The sequence below is a fragment of the Schistocerca piceifrons genome, chromosome 5, assembly GCF_021461385.2.
Source record: "Schistocerca piceifrons isolate TAMUIC-IGC-003096 chromosome 5, iqSchPice1.1, whole genome shotgun sequence".
Taxonomy (NCBI): domain Eukaryota; kingdom Metazoa; phylum Arthropoda; class Insecta; order Orthoptera; family Acrididae; genus Schistocerca; species Schistocerca piceifrons.
The window spans coordinates 542,246,189-542,265,168 of NC_060142.1; the positions used below are offsets into that span (position 1 = coordinate 542,246,189).

Below are 18,980 nucleotides of genomic sequence, written 5' to 3' on the forward strand. Positions count from 1 at the left end.
GTGGAAATGGCATGGCAAGCCGTTCCACAGGACTACATCCAGCATCTCTACGATCGTCTCCATGGGAGAATAGCAGCCTGCATTGCTGCGAAAGGTGGATATACACTGTACTAGTGCCGACATTGTGCATGCTCTGTTGCCTGTGTCTATGTGCCTGTGGTTCTGTCAGTGTGATCATGTGATGTATCTGACCCCAGGAATGTGTCAATAAAGTTTCCCCTTCCTGAGACAATGAATTCACGGTGTTCTTATTTCAATTTCCAGGAGTGTAGGTAGGAAGTCAGGGGAGACTTCATATCAAATGATTACAGAGTCATTTTCACTGGCAAAGAGAAGCGAGGATCAAGAGGTGTAGCAATTGTTCTAATGGACAGGTGGAGGAACAGTGTGATCAGTAACTGATGTAAAGATAAAGACTTTCTCAGTAGGTCTATGAAGTATCCAAGTCTACTTTGCAACAACAAACATTGAAGAGGAATGTGTTAAAGATATATATGAAAAAGTAGAAGACCTGCTAGAAATAACAAAGAAAAATGATAATGTTGTAATAATGGAAGATTTTACTGCCTGTGTTTGTAGCCACAGTTCAAAATGGGTTGTACTGGAAAACTTGTATAATAAATACAAGCACTATTAGAATTCTATGAACATTGTGAAATGGTCATAATGAACACAATTCAAATTTCCTAACAAAAGAAGATGTGCGTGTGAAGTACCAGGAGATAGTTCTAGGTACAAAATAGATTATACTTAATCAAATAGAAGATAAAGAATATCTAGTCATTCCTACCCTAGTGTCGACATTCATAGTGATCACACAATAGTTATAACCAAGTGCAGTACCGAGTCAAATAGCAACAAAGCAGCACAACTGGGACTAAGTGGTATGTAGAAGAACTAAAAGAAACACAGCTAAGAAGTGTAGAGTGGACACAGACAAGATGAATCAAGAAATTGTAATATGGGAAAAAATAAGACAATGTATCATTGAGGTAGCACTAGATGTACTGATCAGTAATGCCGTCAAATAATTTAGCAGGCTAACTCATCGCTTAGAAAGAAAGTATTGTCTGCACAAAAGTGGCCTATAAGAATAATATGTGGTGTTCACTGGTGACTGTCATGTATGTACTTCAAGGAGTTGGTATTTTAAATGGACCATCACAATATACATATTCAATAACGAAATTCATTGTAAATAACCATCACAATTTGAGAAGAATAAATAACATGTATTACCCATTATTAACGCTACCAGTGGTTCTGAAAGGTATTCAGTATATAGCAACAAAAAGTTTTCAGCTTTGCCCAGTAACATAAAATGTCTAACAGGTAACAAACCAAGTTTTAAATCTAACCAAAAATCATTTCTCCTGGAGAACTTTTTCCAGTCACTTTTCAGTGAAAGAATCTGTCAAATGATCTAACTAAAGAGGAGGAAACTGAAGACAAACAACCATGGATGCCACAAGAAATACTGCCCTCAAAAAATAAGGAATTTTTAAGGAATTTAAGTTCTGACTGATACAGAAAAATGAAAATCCAAATAACTGTGTGCCACAAAGAGTATAAACAAATGAGATATGTAGGAAGGGAGATATAGTAAAAGTAAACACCAGCAAGATGCACTCAAAAATTGGATCACTGCAGCTAAAATATAGGAGTTGGGAGGGGAGGGGAGGGGGGGGGGGACACCGAACACCAATTACCAAATCAAAAATCATGAACGCTTTAAACAATGCACAATGTGAAGGAACAACTGTACAAATTTATGCATTTCTGCTATGAGGATGGGATGCTACTACTGGAATTAATTTTAAAAAATTGAAAAAGAAAGAAAAAAAGCAATCAGATATTTTGTGAAATCATTTGCCTAAAAGTAAGAAATAAAATAGTTTAGAGAAACTTTGATTGTGCCTTTGAATGATGCTCGAAGTCACATACAGCAAATGAGATGCCAATAGCTGTAACCTACTACTAGTGAGTGTGAGTGTGCCAAGTGTAGTGTGACCATGTGTGTGTGTACTTAAATCAACCACCACCTGTAGTGGTGCAGGCCAGCCAGTAGAGGCCACCTGTAGGAAGCATGCACACAGCACAGTCTCCGCCACACTGTCTACCAGCGACTCGCATCTATATACGTGCAGACCAGCACTGACTCACACTCAATATGTTCTTTTAGTTTGTACCACTCATTTCAGTTGGTCTGTGTATCACTTCTGTTGTCCCTTCTGTATGATTCTTTTGACTTGCTACACGTGGAATCACAAGAGGCTTATTTCCGTTATTGTTCAGAGGTTAATGAATAAAGTCATATTTACGTTACTTGGATACTACATAATTGTTGGCAAGTTTGAAACTGTTTCCGAGTGTGCAATCATTAAGTGCAGTTTCATCAGGTTAAGTCATTATGAACGCCATGCTACCCTCCCTGACTGAACAGCTTACTTCAGGGGTGACCACTTTGTAAGCTTCTATTAACAGACAAGGTACCGTTCCATCGGTCTGTCCACCCACTTTTCTTCTGTGTGATGATTCAACTGAGGATTGGGAAGTTTATGAGAAAAGATTCAAAAAGCCTATTTTGGTTTTTGGTGTGACAGACTCGAATTTGTGCGAAACCTTATTCTTCTTGTGGATTCCACCTAAGATGTGCCAATGACTGTGTCAGCTTGTCCCTTTACGTGAATGGCAGCTCTTACTCGTGATCACATGTTGGTTTATTGTCCAGCTACCACCTCAAACGAACGCACATCATAACAGTGCGAGTTGAATTCTACCAATTCCCCAAGAAACTCAACTGGTCATACAGGACCCGGGCAGCCGAACTTCACAGCTTTAGCTGTAAGTGTCAGTTCATTACTGATGCCTCAATGACTTTTTTCCAGACTCTGATGTGTAACGCAATTATCCGTTTAGCTCCAGACAAGGAAGCGCACCCAAAGGCTTTATTCTATGAAAACCTCTTGTTGGCAGAAGTTTTGCAAATAGCACAATATTTTGAATTTTCTGGGACAGTGAGTGACCAAACTGAAACGTGGGGTGATGTGGCTGTAGTGTCACAAGATGACAGATAGTTTGCACGATGAACTGGCAGTGGCAGTGGTAAACATGTGGACCCAGTGCCGAGCGGACCAAGGCTGGCCCAAGCAGCCACAACCACCACAGCACCAACATCAGCATTCTCTGTTTCCATCTTGTCCTTTCCGTTTCATTCAGCACAAACATTTGGCATGCCCTAAGTGCTGGGCTACTTGTAACACTTGACAGGAGAAGGGCCACATTGCCTCCGTGTGTCATTCACCAAAGATTGCTCAGGGTATGGAAATGGATGTAAACTGTGACTCCAGTGCTTGTGACTTCCCCCAAGTTGTTTGTGGAGTTTTTTTTTTTTTTTTCGCCAAGTGCTTCAGCTATTCATCAATGCAGGTGGCGCAGTGACATTATTGAATTGGAAGCTGATCAGTTATAACAAACAGAACATAATGCTCTTGTGACTGTTTATGGTATCTGCCTTTTACAAGTCAATGGTTTGTTCCATTACATTTTTGCTGGTTTCTGTTGCCAGTATTGAGAACTTGCTCAGGACAGACGGATTTCAGACATTTGGATTTTCTGTCACCAACACAGTTCACCTACCCTCATTTTTGTCGTACGCATCCTATTACTGTTGCCCTGATAGATCAAGTGAAATCAGAATTGGACTTCAATTTCTATGGGTGGTCCAACCTGCAATGGCTAGAAAATGGTGGACTCTGCTGGTTGGAAGCCAGCGGGGAATCTTCACCTCTTTGGCGACTTCAGTACTACAGTCAACATGCAGTTAATCGTGGATACATATCCTCTCCCATGCCAGGAGGAACTTCTGGCAAAAATATTGGGTGGCCAATACTTTTCTAAAATTGATTTGTCTGAAGCATATCTGCAGGTTCCTGTGTTTTGACTACTCCTTTTGGTCTCTATCAGTATTTGCACCTTCCTCTTGGTGTGGCTAGCACTGCTGCTATTTTCCAACCATTTTGAGAACAGTTGCCTATGTCTGTACTGGCTTACATTAATTATCTGGATGACATTGTTATCACGGGCTTCTCCATGACTGAACACTTGAAAAACTTGCTCACTTTGTTTTTTATATTACTGTCCACAGGTTTGGTGTAACCTCAAGAAATCTCAGTTTTTAAACTGTTTATTGTTTATCTGGGATTCGAGATGTTGCGGGATGGGGTTCGCTCTCTACCACACCGCATCTCTTTTGTTATGCCTATCCCTCACCCCTCAACTGAGAAGGAGCTTCAGGCCCTCCTAGAGAATATACCCTACTACCATAAATTCCTGCCAAGGGCAGCCCATCTGGTGCATGCCTTGTCACGTAAGAATGTACCTTTTTGCTGGAGCGTGCATTGTGAAAATGCTTTTCAAATCCAAACTACTCGTGGCCCCTTGTTTAGTTACATTTTCTGCAGACCAGCAATTAGTTTTGGGGATTGATGCCTTACAGTACAGCCTTGGTGCAGTCCTTGCGCACTGATACGCCAACGGCTCTGAACGACCAGTTGCTTTCCCTCCCTAAATCTCTCTCTCTGGCCCAGCAACATTACTCTCAGGTGAAAAAAGAGGCTCTTGCTATAGTCTGTAGTCATCATCATCATCATCATCATCATCATCATCTTGGACAGTTTCCAGCCACTGGCTGGGTCTGTCGGGAACACAAGCCTCTCCATCGTGTTCTGTCTTTCCACCATTCCCCCTCTTCCACCTTCGTCCAGTTCTCTCCTCTTCTCATCACACATTCCTTCACTCCCTTCACCCATCTATCTCTTGGTCTTCCTCTGGGCCTCTTCCCCTCCAGTTGCAGATCAAACATCCTCTTTGGAATTCTTCCCTCATCCATTCTCTTCATGTGTCCATACCACTGCAGTCTTGATTTATCTATCCTGTCCTGTACTGGTTCCTCCTTTAGTCTTTCCCTCACATACACATTTCGCAATCTGTCTCGTCTTGTTACACTCAACCTGCTCCTCTGGAACTTCATTTCACTAGCCTGTATTCTACTTTTGTCGCTTTTGTGCATTACCCATGTCTCACTTCCGTATGCCAATATGGGGACAAAGTAGGTTCGGTATATAATTCCCTTGGATTTCTGTGGCACCTCCTTGCTCCAAATAAGCTCCCTAATGCATTTGTAGAACTGCCCTGCTTTTCTGCACCTTTCATTTATTTCCATCGCGTTTCCCCCCTTACTTTCAATCATGCTTCCCAGGTACTTGAAGTTCTCTACCACTTGTAGTTTTTCCCCTCCACAAGTTATATCCACATTTGGCCTATTCTTCTTCCTTGTTGTGACAATTATTTCACTTTTCTTTGCAGAGAAATGCATTCCATATTGTGCTGCCGTTGCCTCCCATACATCTAACTGCTCTTGCACCACCTCCTCGCAATTTCCCCATAACATCAGGTCATCGGCAAAAAGCACTGCTTTCATTTTATGATCTCCAATTGCATCTGATACTTGCTGTAGGATTTCATCCATAACAATAATAAACAATAAAGGCGAAAGTGCACTTCCATGTCGCAGCCCATTTTCCAGCTTGAACCATGCAGTACGTTCCCTCCCCACTTTCACACAACTCTCACTTCCCTCATACATTTTTCTGACTTTTCGTGTTATCTCTTCATCTATCCCTTTTGCGTTCAGCACATCCCAGAGCTTGTCCGTATAGATACTGTCATACGCCTTCTCAATATCTAAAAAGGCCATGATTAAGTCCTTCCCGTACTCATAGTGCCTTTCCTGCAGTTGCCTTACCGCAAATATGAGGTCCGTTGTTGACCTTCCCGGTCTGAAACCATACTGCTCCTCTTGCAGTCTACTTTCAATACTACTTCTTATTCTCTTCTCCAGGATCTTTTCATAGATTTTTCCACAGTGGCATAGCAGGGTGATTCCTCTGTAGTTCTCACATCTCCTTTTATCCCCTTTCTTGAAGATCGGGACTATAATTCCTTTCTTCCAATCCTCAGGAATTCTGTTCTCCTTCCACACCACCCTCAGCACTCTGTATAGCCACTGGGTTCCTACTTCTCCTGCTGCTCGTATCATATCCACTGTTACTTCGTCCCAACCTGGTGCCTTGCCCCCTTTCATCCTCTTTATGGCTTCTTCCACTTCATTCCAAGTTAGATCATCAGTTTCCCCACTATTATAATCGTCTGCTACCTTAGGCTCTCCATCGCTGTTAGTTACCCGCTTGGCGGCATTCAACAGATCTTCAAAGTACTCCTTCCAAATCTTTTTGAGCTCATGCATTTCCTCCACAACTCTTCCATTATTATCCATGATCCTCAGGCACTCGCTTCTGTCATTCCTCTTATTTCTTACCATGGTGTAAAGTACTTTTTTGTTCCCTTCACTGTCCTCTTCTAACATTCTTGTCCATTTTTCCATCCACTTCTTCTTCTCCGCCCTTACTATGGTCTGTGCCGCTTTCTTGCTTTCCTTATATTTTACCCTAGCTTCCTCTGTTCGGGTCTGGAACCATTCTCTGAAGGCTTTGTTCTTTCGAAGTACTGCCTCTTTACATATGTTGTTCCACCATGGAGTTTCTTTACTTCTCCTCTTTGTGCTAGTTCTTCCGCACACAGTCTCAGCTGCCTCCACTAGAGCCCTCTTAAAATCTCCCCATTCTTCTTCCACTGTTCTCTGATCTTCCTTTGGCAGCTTCTTCCTGATCAGTGTCTGGTACTGGGTCCTCCGTTCATCCTCTTTCAGCATCCATGTCTTCAACCTTTTCTCCTGTATATCTGTTGCCCTCCTATCTTTTTTCTCTCTCAAGGTGGCTACCAACAGCCGATGGTCACTGTCTAAGGCCTCAGATGGAATGACCTTAACATCTGTGAGGCTGCTCATCATCTGCCTATCCACTAGTACATAGTCTACTACTGAAGTTTGGGACCAGTCTCCACTGTACCAAGTTATTTTGTGGCTACTTCTCTTCTTGTACCAGGAATTTGCGATTGCCAGCCCATTCCTCTTGCAGAATTCCAGCAACAAGTTTCCTTCTCTATTTCGGTTCCCCCAGCCCTCTGGTCCCATTATCTCCTCGAATCCTTTCCTGTCTGTGCCAACATGTGCATTGAGGTCCCCTATTATAATCTGATTACCTCCATTTAGCTGCTTTTGCACGTCATCTTCAAATTCCTCCTTCTCCGTTTTTGTACACCCCACCTGTGGGGCATACGCTTGGATGATTTCAATGCTTTTTCCTTTCACTCGTACTCTGGCTTTTATCATTCGATCATTGATACCTTCCACCTCCTCCTGCAGACCCTCTCTGACCACTATTGCCACTCCATTTCTTCCCCTCTCATTCCCTATCCAGTACAGTTTACATCCTTTACTGAGTGATTTTTCACCAACTCCTCTCCACCTAGTCTCAGCAAGTCCCAAGATGTCCAATTTCCTCCTTTCCATCATTTCTACAATTTCTTCTAACTTCCCAGTTAGAGTCCTTACGTTTAGGGTGCCCAGTCGTAAACCATCTCGTAATCCTTTTCCATTGCTTGGTCGGTTTCCTTTAAATCCGTTCCGTGATCCGAGGCATGTTCCCTTTTTGAAAGCAGTTGATTTATCCACTACTGGCTTGTTAGGCCTATCGCAGATTCACCAGAGCCCCGTTAGCCGTCACGTTTCAGGGTTCCCATAGGGCCTTCCCAGCTAACGTAGCGGTCCTGGGGCACACGAAGTCCCCGCTGTACATCGCCCCTATAGGCAGTCCCCTACTTTGTGCCGTTGCCCATCTCCCACGACTTGGACGAGGGGTTGGACTTATGGGAGACAGTCTGTAGTCTTCAGAATTAATTTTTTTTAACTCTCCATGTTTACATTACTGACCATAAATCCTTGTTTTCCTTGCCTGAAAAGGCAGCATGCCACCTACAATGCTGGGTACTGTTCTTGTTTCGCTACAGTTAATAATACATTTTCGACCTACGTCTAAAGAAGCCAGTGTGGATGCCTTGTCCTGCCTTCCTGTGGATCCTGATACTGAATTTGATTGTGAAGAATTGCTTGTCTTCCGTCTTGTTATTGAAACACAGTTCGCAGTTGAGGATTTCCCAATCCAATTACGAACTCACACATAGGAGCTGTCATTGCCACTGACATGGTTCTACATGTACATCTACATTTATACTCTACAAACCATGGTGAGGTGCTTGGCAGAGGGTACATCCTAATGTGCCAGTTCTTAGGGATTCTTCCTGTTCCACTCAGGTATGGAACGCAGGAAGAATGATGGTTTGAATGCCACTGTGCATGCAGTAATTATTCTAATCTTTTACTCACGATCCATAGGTGAGCAATATCTAGGGGGTTGTAGTATATTCCCAGAGTCACCATTTAAACCCCGTTCTTGAAACTTTGTTAATAGACTTTCTGAGGATATTTAATCTATGAGGGTTGGAACTCTAATAGTGGCAACTATTTATTTAAAACTTGTACAAAATAGATACGTGTTTCAAAGTTTTACTAACCTTTAAAATAGTCACCAGCATTGTGTATAACCCCTTGCCAGCAGTGTGGAAGTTGTAGGATACTCTTAGCAGTGCCAGTTGTGTTGACAGATTGAGCGGCGTGGTCTATTGCCTGATGAATTTGTAGCAGTTCTGAAGCGAATGCCATGAAGTGTCTCCTTCAGTTTAGAAATTGAGTTGAACTCATGAGGGCTTAAGTCAGGGGAGTGCAGTAGTTGGTATAGCACTTAGCAGCCCCATCAGTCAAACATCAGTAACAGCTTGCACTGTACGTGCTTGAGCATTGTCCTGCAAATTGATGGTCAGGTCCTGCAGAAAATGTCATCACTTCTATCTCTATGTTGTTCATTTTTGGAACACAACCTACGACCATCTTAGAGACAGAAATGATAACACTTTCTGTAGGACCTGGCCATCATTTTGCAGGACAATACTTAAGCACGTACAGTGCAAGCCAATACTGATTTGTTTGACTGATGGGGCTGCTAAGTGCTATAACACCTACCTTGCACTTCCCTGATTTAAGCCCTCGTGAGTTCAACTATTTCTAAACTGAATGAAACACTTTAGGGCATTCACTTCAGAACCGCTACAAATTTCTCGGGCAATAGACTGCACTGCTAGAACTGTAAACACAACTGCCACTGCTAAGAGTATTCTACGACTTCCATGTTACTGGCAATGGGTTATACACAGTGCTGGTGACTACTTTAAAGGTCAGTAAAACTTTGAAACATGTATCTGTTTTGTACGAGCTGTAAATAAATAGTTGCCACTATTAAAGTTTCAACCCTCGTATCTTCAAGAGTCTTCCAGTTCAGTTCCTTCAGTATCTCTGTGACATTCTTCCACGGATTAAACAAACCTGTATTTGCTGTATATGTCAAATATCCTTTGTTAACCCGGTTTGGTGTGAGTCCCATGGGCAGTATTGTAGGATGGGTTGCACAAGTGATTTGTAAGCAATCTCCTTTGTAGACTGTTTGCACTTCCCCAGTATTCTACCAGTAAACTGAAATCTACCACTTGCTTTACCCACGACTGAGCCTACGTGATCATTCCATTTCATATCCGTACAGAATGTTACACCTAGGTATTTGTATGAGTTGGCTGTTTCCAGCAGTGACTCATTGATACCATGGTCCTTGGCACTATATTTCTTTGTGTTGTGAAGTTCACAAGTTTGCATTTCTGAAGATTTACAGCAAGTTGCCAATCTTTGCACCACTTTGAAATCTTACCAAGATCTGAGTGAATATTATGTAACTACATTATAGATAACTGCATCACCTGCAAAAGACTTGATGTTGCTATTAATATTGCCTACAAGGTCATTAATACACAACATGAGCAACAAGGGTACCAACACATTTCCCTGGGGTACCCAAGGTTACTCCTACAACTGATGATGACGACTCTCCGTCCAAGTTAACATGCTGTGTTCTTCCTACCCAAAAGTCATCAGTCTAGTCACAAATTTTGTCCTCCCTACTAAAAAGTCCTCAAACCAGCACAAATTTCAGTTGATACTCCATAAGATTGAACTTTTGACAATAAGCATAGCTGTGGTACTGAGTCAAATGCTTTTCTGAAATTAACACGTACAGCATCTACCTTATTGCCTTGATGCAAAACTTTCAGCATCTCATGCAAGAAAAGTGCGAGTTTGGTTTCACATGATTAATGTTTTTGAAATCCATGTTGTTTGGCACTGAGGTCATTCTGTTAAAGATACCTTATTATGTTTGAGCTCAGAATATGTTCTAAGATTCTACAACAAATGTATGTCAAGGATATTGGATGATAACTTTGTGGATCACTTCTACTACCTTTCTTGTGAACTTTTATGACCTGTGTTTTCTTCCAAGATCTATGCTCCGCTTTTTGTTCAAGAAATTACGATAGATTATAGTTAGAAGAGGGGCTAATTTAGCTGCAAATTCAGTATAGAATGTGACAGCGATTCCATTGGACCCTGGAGCTTTGTTCAAATTCAGTATAGAATGTGACAGCGATTCCATTGGACCCTGGAGCTTTGTTCAATTTTAACAATTTCAGCTGTTTCTCAACACCACTGACACTAATGCTTATTTCATTCATCTTTTCAGTGGTATGAGGATTAAATAGGGGCAGTTCTCTTGGGTTTTCCTGTGTAAAGGAAGATTTGAAAACAAGGTTAAGCATTTCAGCTTTTGCATTGCTACCCTCAATTTCAGTTCCTGTCTCATTCGCTAGGGACTGGACACTAACTTTAGTGCCACTGACAGCCATTACATACGACAAGAATTTCTTTGAGTTGTGTGAAAGATCATTTGACAGTATTCTGCTGTGGTGCTTGCTGAAAGAATTGTGCATTTCATTCAGCATCTCCCTGTCTATAGACCTACGCTTTATTTTATACCTATTATGCAGTAATCTCAGTTTTTCTCTAGAAGTTTCTTTATGGTGACTATATACCTTGGAGTTTTGCTCACATTATGGACTGTTCGACTGGGTACATAATCTATTCAGTGTGTGTTTATGTATTCTTTTAAACTTGAGCCATAGTTCCTATACGTGCTCCTGCTCTGTGCTGAAAGTTTCAAGTTCCTCATTGAGATATGACACTACTGATTTTTTGTCTAGTATATTGAACATATATATCTTTCTGCTTGTTTTAATTGTTCTTTGTAATGCGGTAATTATTGTTGCCATAACTGGGTCATGGTCACTGATACCAGTTTCGATGTGGGCATCCTTTAAAGAGGTCAGGTCTATTTGTTGCCATTAGATCTAATATATTTCCTTCATGAATTGGGTTCTAACTATATTTTCTAGGTACTCATCAGAGAAGTAAAGTTCACATGATGTCTTATCATACCCACCACTAACAAAACTGTAATTCTGCCAATTACTTTTTGGCTGATTGAAGTCTTCACCAGTGATTACAGTATGATTAAGGAACTTACATACAAGTGGACTGAGATTTTTTCTGAAGTTTTCGGTTACATCAGAGATGATTCTGGTAGGCAATAGAAGGATCCGGTTGTCATTTTGTGGCCACCTTTGATACTGAGTCTTCACTTAACAATCTCACATGCAGTTCCAATTTTTATGTCAATGGATCTGATTTGCTTCTCTACTGTAACAAATATACCACTTCCATTTCCCATTACCAAATCCTTTTTGGTACACACTTAAATTTCCCCCAAAAATCACACTGCTATCAATTCCAGGTTTCAACCAGCTTTCTGTACCTAGTATTTTATGAACTTCACTGCTTTTCATGAGCACCTCAAACTCTTGCACTTTATTGTGAATGCTTGAGCAGTTTACTTTTAGGGTTTTAACACTCTCACCTGTGGGAGGCATTTGTTTCTGCCTTATACTGATACTTCTGGGTTTCCTACAGCTATCATTATCTGGATTGGATGGAGAGTCACCTAATCTATAAAACTCTTTGTGTGCACCCCACACGTGCACCCCACACACAGTCAGCTAGCTGAGTAGCAGTCTCTGATATGTCATGCACATCTGACCCATTTAGGGGGACACTACAGTTCTCAACCCTATGGTGCAAGTCAATGACGTTGCAGCCTAGCTTGTACAGAACCTTCAAAATCTCTAGTTTAGTCCTTCCAGTCAGCTCAGAACTAAAAGACCATGATCAGTTCTGGAGACAGTGATGCAAATTGTGTTTCATTGAAACTCCATGCTTAAGGCTAGTCTTCTCAACCTCCTCTGCCCCTCGGTGGAACGACCCAAGTATGACTTGCGAGCCCAGATGACAAGCATTATTTGTTACAAAGTGTGCCACAATCTGCAGTTGGCTGCTCCCTGCTCCCTCAGTGGATGCTGGAATAACCTCTTCAACATGTTGACTGAGGCCTCCAGGCACACACTGAATGCAGCTTTTGTCCTTTCCTGTCCCTTGCTGCCATTTCCCTAATGGGTACTATCATTCGCCATATGTGTGAACTGATGACGATTAATAGACTCCTACCCTTTTGTGTTTGCCTGCTCTTGGCACTGTACAAAACAGGTTTCCCCAAAACAGGTGAAGTGAGTCCCACTGGCTCAGTTTCGGTGAGCAAGAGCACCTCAGATTTGTTGGTTAGAGGGATTGGTACAACACTCTTGAGTCCTCCCTGGTCCCCATCCACCCTGTACCGGATGCCTAGATCTACCAATGACATGCCATTTGCAGTCAAGTGGATGAATAGTGACAGATCCTGTACTTTCTGCAGAGGAGACAGGATCCACAGGATAGGGTAATCATTAAGGTACCTCTGGTATTGATGTCACAGGTACACAACTCTCGGGAGCTCTTCCAACACATGAATTTGCAACAGTTGCTAATAATTGGACAGTAGTCAGGGCGATTTCCAGCTGCTTATGAACGTCAACAACTTCTTCTCATGTTCAAGAACAGCATTCGCAGTGGGGCTGCATTTCGGCTGGTGCAGTGTATGCAAGGCAATGGAAAATATCTTTAAATTAAGCCACTGATTATCTTTTAATCTATTGAGCTAAAAAGTTGCTAATTCTCTGTAAGAATTGAAGCAAATACACAAAATGAGATTTCTATTAAAGCAGCACAAAAACCTGTGGTAAAAATTACTGGTTTCCTAAAACATTTTGAGATTAATTGTAAATGTTTGCAAACACGAATACAGAGTTATTTGCAATAGAAGCAGATAATATATAGGACTACTTCTCTTTAAGGGAAAACTAGATGTAACAAAAAATATTAGGTAGAATATGTGCTACAGTTAACTAAATCTCAAACACCAATTTACTACATGTTGCTCATGAATTATGCAAAGAACAGTGGCAGTTTCCAAAAATTCTCTAAAATGCATGTTCATTTGTGTTGATACACAATGAAATTCAGGGGTGATGTATTCTTGACAAAACTGTGAACCACAAATGCTGAACTGCTACAAAATAAATTATGCATCCAAAACACTCATACCACTAACTTACAAAGGATAGTTTTGTAAGTGTCTGAAAATTGTCAGAAATAACATGTTTCACACATCTTTTCATACATACTTGTACAATGAAATTAGTGAACAGTTGTTTTGAAAGAGGATAGGCATACTGTTCCCAGAGATTTTATAATAGCACATTTAAGTTTAAGCCTGTAATTGACGATAATAGTATGAGTTTATTGTGACAGTTGTGAATGCTCGAAATTTCACAATGTGTCATGGTACAAATGGGCATTGATACAATCAGTGAAAGATTATGCAGAAGCAACGTGATCAGTAAAATAAAGAAATGTAGAACTTCAAATTGGCACATGGTTCCTCTACAAGTGGTCTCACACAAAGGAAAATTCCTAAGTTGTCTTATATATAAATAAACATACTTATTGCATGCATTTTTCACTTAGCTGATCTGTGCACACTTTTGCACTGATGTGCCAAAAAAGAAGACTGCAGCTTGAGTTTATCTTGGTGAAAATCACTAAAATGTGCACCACTAACAAAGCGTGTCTTCTGCCTGCTGCAGCTAACAGTGCCAGATGATTTGGTTTGTTCCAAGGATTGATGACTAAATTGTCTGTGTTTTCGCGATGTGCCCAATGACAGGCAGCTCCCAGGGCATCTGTCCCCCGAGTACTCCATGCCAGCCACAGGAACACATTCATGTAAACTCTGTAGGTCCCTCCTTTAATTCCTATTGGCTCTTGGTTGTGGATTTCCTGCTTTCCTTGCATTCTCCTGCGTGTGTCAACATCGTCTGAGGTGGCAATTGGTACGATTTTGAGCATTTTTTTCTGTTGTGGGGTTGCCTTTTTAGTTTCTAATAATGGGTCCCTGTTCATTTCACACATCTTTCAATTGTTTCGTTCTTGTCACAGCATTTTTTGTGTTAAGACTCTGCCATTCCACCATCAATCAAATGGAGACACAAAATAATAGTGCATACATTCAAGTCCCAAATGAAAAAGTTTGTTGTGGGTTCTTCACCAGACGAAGCCTTCTCTGTTTCCTGAGCACATATCCCTTCACACCAATGGGGGAATGGAGACCAGTTGAATTGCTTCACGGACAGCAGCCACACACATTCCTCCACTTCCTGTGGCCAGCACTACACCTGCTGCAGTCTGGTTCATCCGGCCGGTGTTGGCATGAGGATTCGGTTGCCAGCCCAAGTGGATACGGGCCACTGTTGTCTGCGACTGGGAGTGCTGACTTTGTGGCATCTGTACAGCCAGTGAGGTGGATGCACCAGTTTGATCAGTTGCACCCCTGCACCATCACGTGCTGCAAGAAGCTTCTGGTCGCAGGTGCAGCCTGTCGTCATGGCCCACTCCCCCACACTCCAACTTGAACATGGGTTCACCTGTTGTGGAGGCGCTCACATCTCATTGGCTGCTTCCTTGATGTGTGGCACGCTTAGGTTCCAGCTTTTTGGCACCGGATGCCAGTTTGTCTCATAACTTGGGTCAGTTGCCACAGCCTGTTGTTGCAGTCGGGCCACCTCCACCAGCCCCCTTATTGTCTGAGCCATTGTCACCAGTGGGCCCAGCCCCGTATCCTCTGCACTGGGACCTGCCTGCTGATGACGATACAGAGATGGTGATGGTGCTGTCGTCAGGTGCCATATGGGCCCAATGCCCTTGGGTGTAACTGCATCCCTATGCCTTCTGGCCCTATGCTCGTGTGTTCAGGCTAGCCCATCCTACCCCTGCCGTCAGCACCAGCTGCCACCATTCTTGATCTGATGAATGTCTGTGTTGTTGGGCCACCGGGGACTCCTCCATCGCCTGGGTGCCCTCTTTGCACGAGGGAGAATGCATGTGGCTGAGTGTGCCAAGGGTATTGTTGCCATGCTTGTGAACTTAAATTAACTGCCAACTGTATTAGTGTTGGCTGACCACTAGAGGCTGCTGAAGGAAGCGTACACACAGCATGATCTGCATCACACTGACCAGCGACTCTCACCTATATATGCACGGAGCAGTGCTGACTCTTGTTGACTATGTTCTTTTGGTTTGTACCACTCACATCTGTTATTCTGTGTATCGCTCATGTTGCACCATCTGGGAATTTTTTTTATTTTTTATTTTTCTTGTGGAGTTACAACAGGCTTATTTCTGTCTTTAAAGTTAAGTGTTTGACTTACAATCTATGAATTTTAAAGAGTACTGGAGGATATTTGTCTTGTGGTCTATGGAGACTGTGCAGTCTCATGTTGCATGGCCTTGATATATTTTTGTCAACTGTGCCTGAAGATGTAAAAAATTTCCAACAATTTTTGAGTCTCAAAAACATTTCAATAAAGAATCCTTTAGATACCAGGAAAGAAAATGCATTTGTTACAAGAAATAATGTCTCCCTTACAAGTGCTGTCATCGTCGTCGTTCTTGCTCATTCCCTTTTCCCAATAAAGAGAAATAAATGATTTCAGGAATCCTTCAAAGGGACATCAAATGTTTCTCTAATCTATTTTGTTTCTTACTTTCAGGGTTAGTGATTATACAGAACATTTGACCATTCTTCAATTTTTTTTTTTTTTTTTCATGTTGTATTCAGAAAGCATGAAATACGTATATTTAAATATCAATCAGTTTTCAATTACTATTAAGAGTATATACATCAAGATAAGCAAACAAGTTTCAATTTATGCTTTTTTTTATATTTATTTTCTTTTTCATGAAAGTAAGAAATCCACAATTCGTAAAGTAATTTGAATTCCGATAAATTCTTCAGCTCTTAAAAAAGATGGTCACGCTTTATGCAAACTGTTGTCATCATCAATGAGCAGTTCCATTGTAGTTGTAGGCAGTCCTTCCATTCTAAAATGCTGCTACCCCTAGGGGATCCACAGCTCTTTTGTGGGTAAGAGAGTGCATGGGGCCCTGAGCTATTTCAGGCTTTCTTCTCTTGTAGGATGCATTTCTGTCCCAAAATCCACTTCTTCCCATCCTAGCTCCTCCCCCTCCTGACCACCTTCCCCCACCCATCCTCTTTCTCCCTCAGAGTTTCCTTTTATTATGATCCCACTATTCCCTTGGTTCCATTATTCCCTTTTCTTCTTGTGTCTTGTGTTCTACTCTCCCTTTTATTCTGGTCTCCCCCTTTGGGTTTGACCTCCGTTTCTAAATTGTTTCTGTAGTTTGAGCCATTTGGGGAAGAAATCCCTTCCTACCATCTCTGGCATTGGTTCCTCTTCCCCCACCCTCCTCCTTCCCCACTGTAGACCTCCACTCCCTTGGCTGTGTCACCTGCGTATGTAGCCAGTCCATGTGGTGGGGCTGTTACATACTTATTTGGCTTGGCCCCTGACAGCACAGGGATCACACTTCTGCTACCTGAGCTACCTGCTCGCCTTTTTGGGGGTATCAAAATTCCCAGCAACAACTGCATGAAAGACATTGCTTACTGTGACTGGATAGTGCCCACATGCCTTCCTCTCCCTGGCTGCCACCTGGGGGTACAACCAAGCCTGCCAGCCTGAAACAAAACCCTTTCCCCCCTTTACTTGGTTTGTTCCAGTTTCCATGAATTTTTTGGGAATGACATGTTGCTGACATAGGACGACATACTCTCTCTTTGCAGGTATATGGGGAAAGGTGAGGTGCATTTTTGGCTGTCTTCCTCCTACTTGTGTCCCTGAAATTTCCATAAATGGTGTTATCCTCACCAGCCTGGACTCTATTGCAGAGCATTTTGCTCAACATTTCGACCAGGCCTGAGAGTCAGTACACTATCCTCTCACATTCCATCTTCTCTAATGGCATCGTGAACAGCTTTATCTTTAGCTTCCCACTGCCTGTCGCCGTATAATGCCCCATTTAGTGAGTGGGAATTCACCAGTGCCCTTGCTCTCTGCAATGACATGGCTCCTGGATCAGGCTGGGTGCACAACCAAATGCTTCAACACTTATCAATGGATAGCCAATGTCATACATGTGTCCTTTTTAACCGTCTCAGGAGCAAGGGGGAATTCCCTTTCCAATGGCAAGAAAGTGTCATTATTCCCTTTTTTAAATCTGAAAAACTGCCTCTTCAGATGTCTGTGTCTGTGCAAGTTACTTGAAAGTATGGTGAGTTGAAGACTTTATTGAATCCTTCCTGTCACACGATTGTGGGTTACAATTGGCAGCTTGTGCCTTTTGGAGTAGCCCCGTGATCAGCCTCCTAGCAGAGGCAGAGGTTCCACCATTGCGGGTTCTGTGTCAACAACAGTTGATCGCTTACGCGTTACACATCTGCTGCTCGCTAGAGCACCCGAGCTTACCATCTCCTCCTCCTAGATACAGAGATCCACCTACCTCAACAGTGGCCCAGGTCTGGGGGTTACAATTGCCATCTGCATCCGGTCAACTTTTTTCTGAACACCAACTTTCCCCTCCACCACCTCTTTTCTGGCCCCCCTCATGTACACGTTCATGAGCATACTTTGCCCAGGGCTCTGTCTGATCTGTCACAAAATTCGAAAGACTTGGCTAATCCTGAGGCCTTCTGCCACCAGTTCTTCTCCATTCTCGACTAGTTTCAGCGTTCAATAGTATTTACACTGATGGCTTGACAGCTCCTCATGTGGCTTTGCTAACGTTCATGTGGGATGAAATCTGCTTCTTGCCAGATGGCTGCAGTGTTTCCACTGTGGAGCTCGTACCCATCTCTTGTACTCTTGTGCATATCTGTTCCTGTGCCAGTGATTCTTTCCCCATCTGTAGTGACTGTTTGAGCAGTTTACGAACTATTGACCAATGTTCCCCACACCAACCCTTGGTCCCGACTATCCAGGAGTCCCTTTTTGCCCTCAAACAGCGTGGAAGCTTGGTGATCTTTGTCTGGACTCCAGGTCACGTTGGGATCCTGGGAAATGAACTCACTGACAGGCTGGCCAAATTGGCTACTGGCAGGCCACCCCTAAAGATCAGTATTCCAGAATTGGATCTTGGATTGGTATTGCACTGTCAAGTTCTAAGGATTTGAAATTTAGTATTGGAATTTGCAAAACTAGAGATCGTGCTAGTCAATTTGATAATCTATTTGTCCATTCCTGACTGAAAATTCGGAAAAAAAGTCATTGTTTAATTTATAGTGAGTCATGTTTTTATTACACTCAAACATTTGACCAAAGAATAAAACCATTACTATACCTAAGAAAGAAAATATCAATGATTGTTTAAATTATAGAACCTACATGTTAGTAAGCCAACTTCCAAAAATTCTACTCAGAATTGTTAAAGAAAGGTTAACTAAGATTTAGGAGAAAAACAACTAGGACTTAGGAAAGGTAAAGGAACCAGGGAAGCTATAATGGCACAGAAAGAAGTCTTGAAATGAAGAAGAAAAGTTATGGAAAGTGAGTTCTGATGTGGAAATAAAGCAATGCTGGACATATATTAATATAAATTTTTTTCCTTCTGTGTTTAAGGAATCTATTCTGAAAGTTTGGTTGTAGCTTTTCATATCTAACTAACTGACTGTAGTAGATTTATG

The 18,980-nt window shown here is 42.1% G+C and overlaps 1 protein-coding gene across 2 annotated transcripts in view; it reads left to right on the forward strand.

Moving 5' to 3' along the window:
• LOC124798260 (NBAS subunit of NRZ tethering complex-like) overlaps positions 1-18,980 on the forward strand; it is a 424,226-nt gene that overhangs the window by 353,740 nt on the left and 51,506 nt on the right. The gene's annotated exons all lie outside the window — the stretch shown is intronic.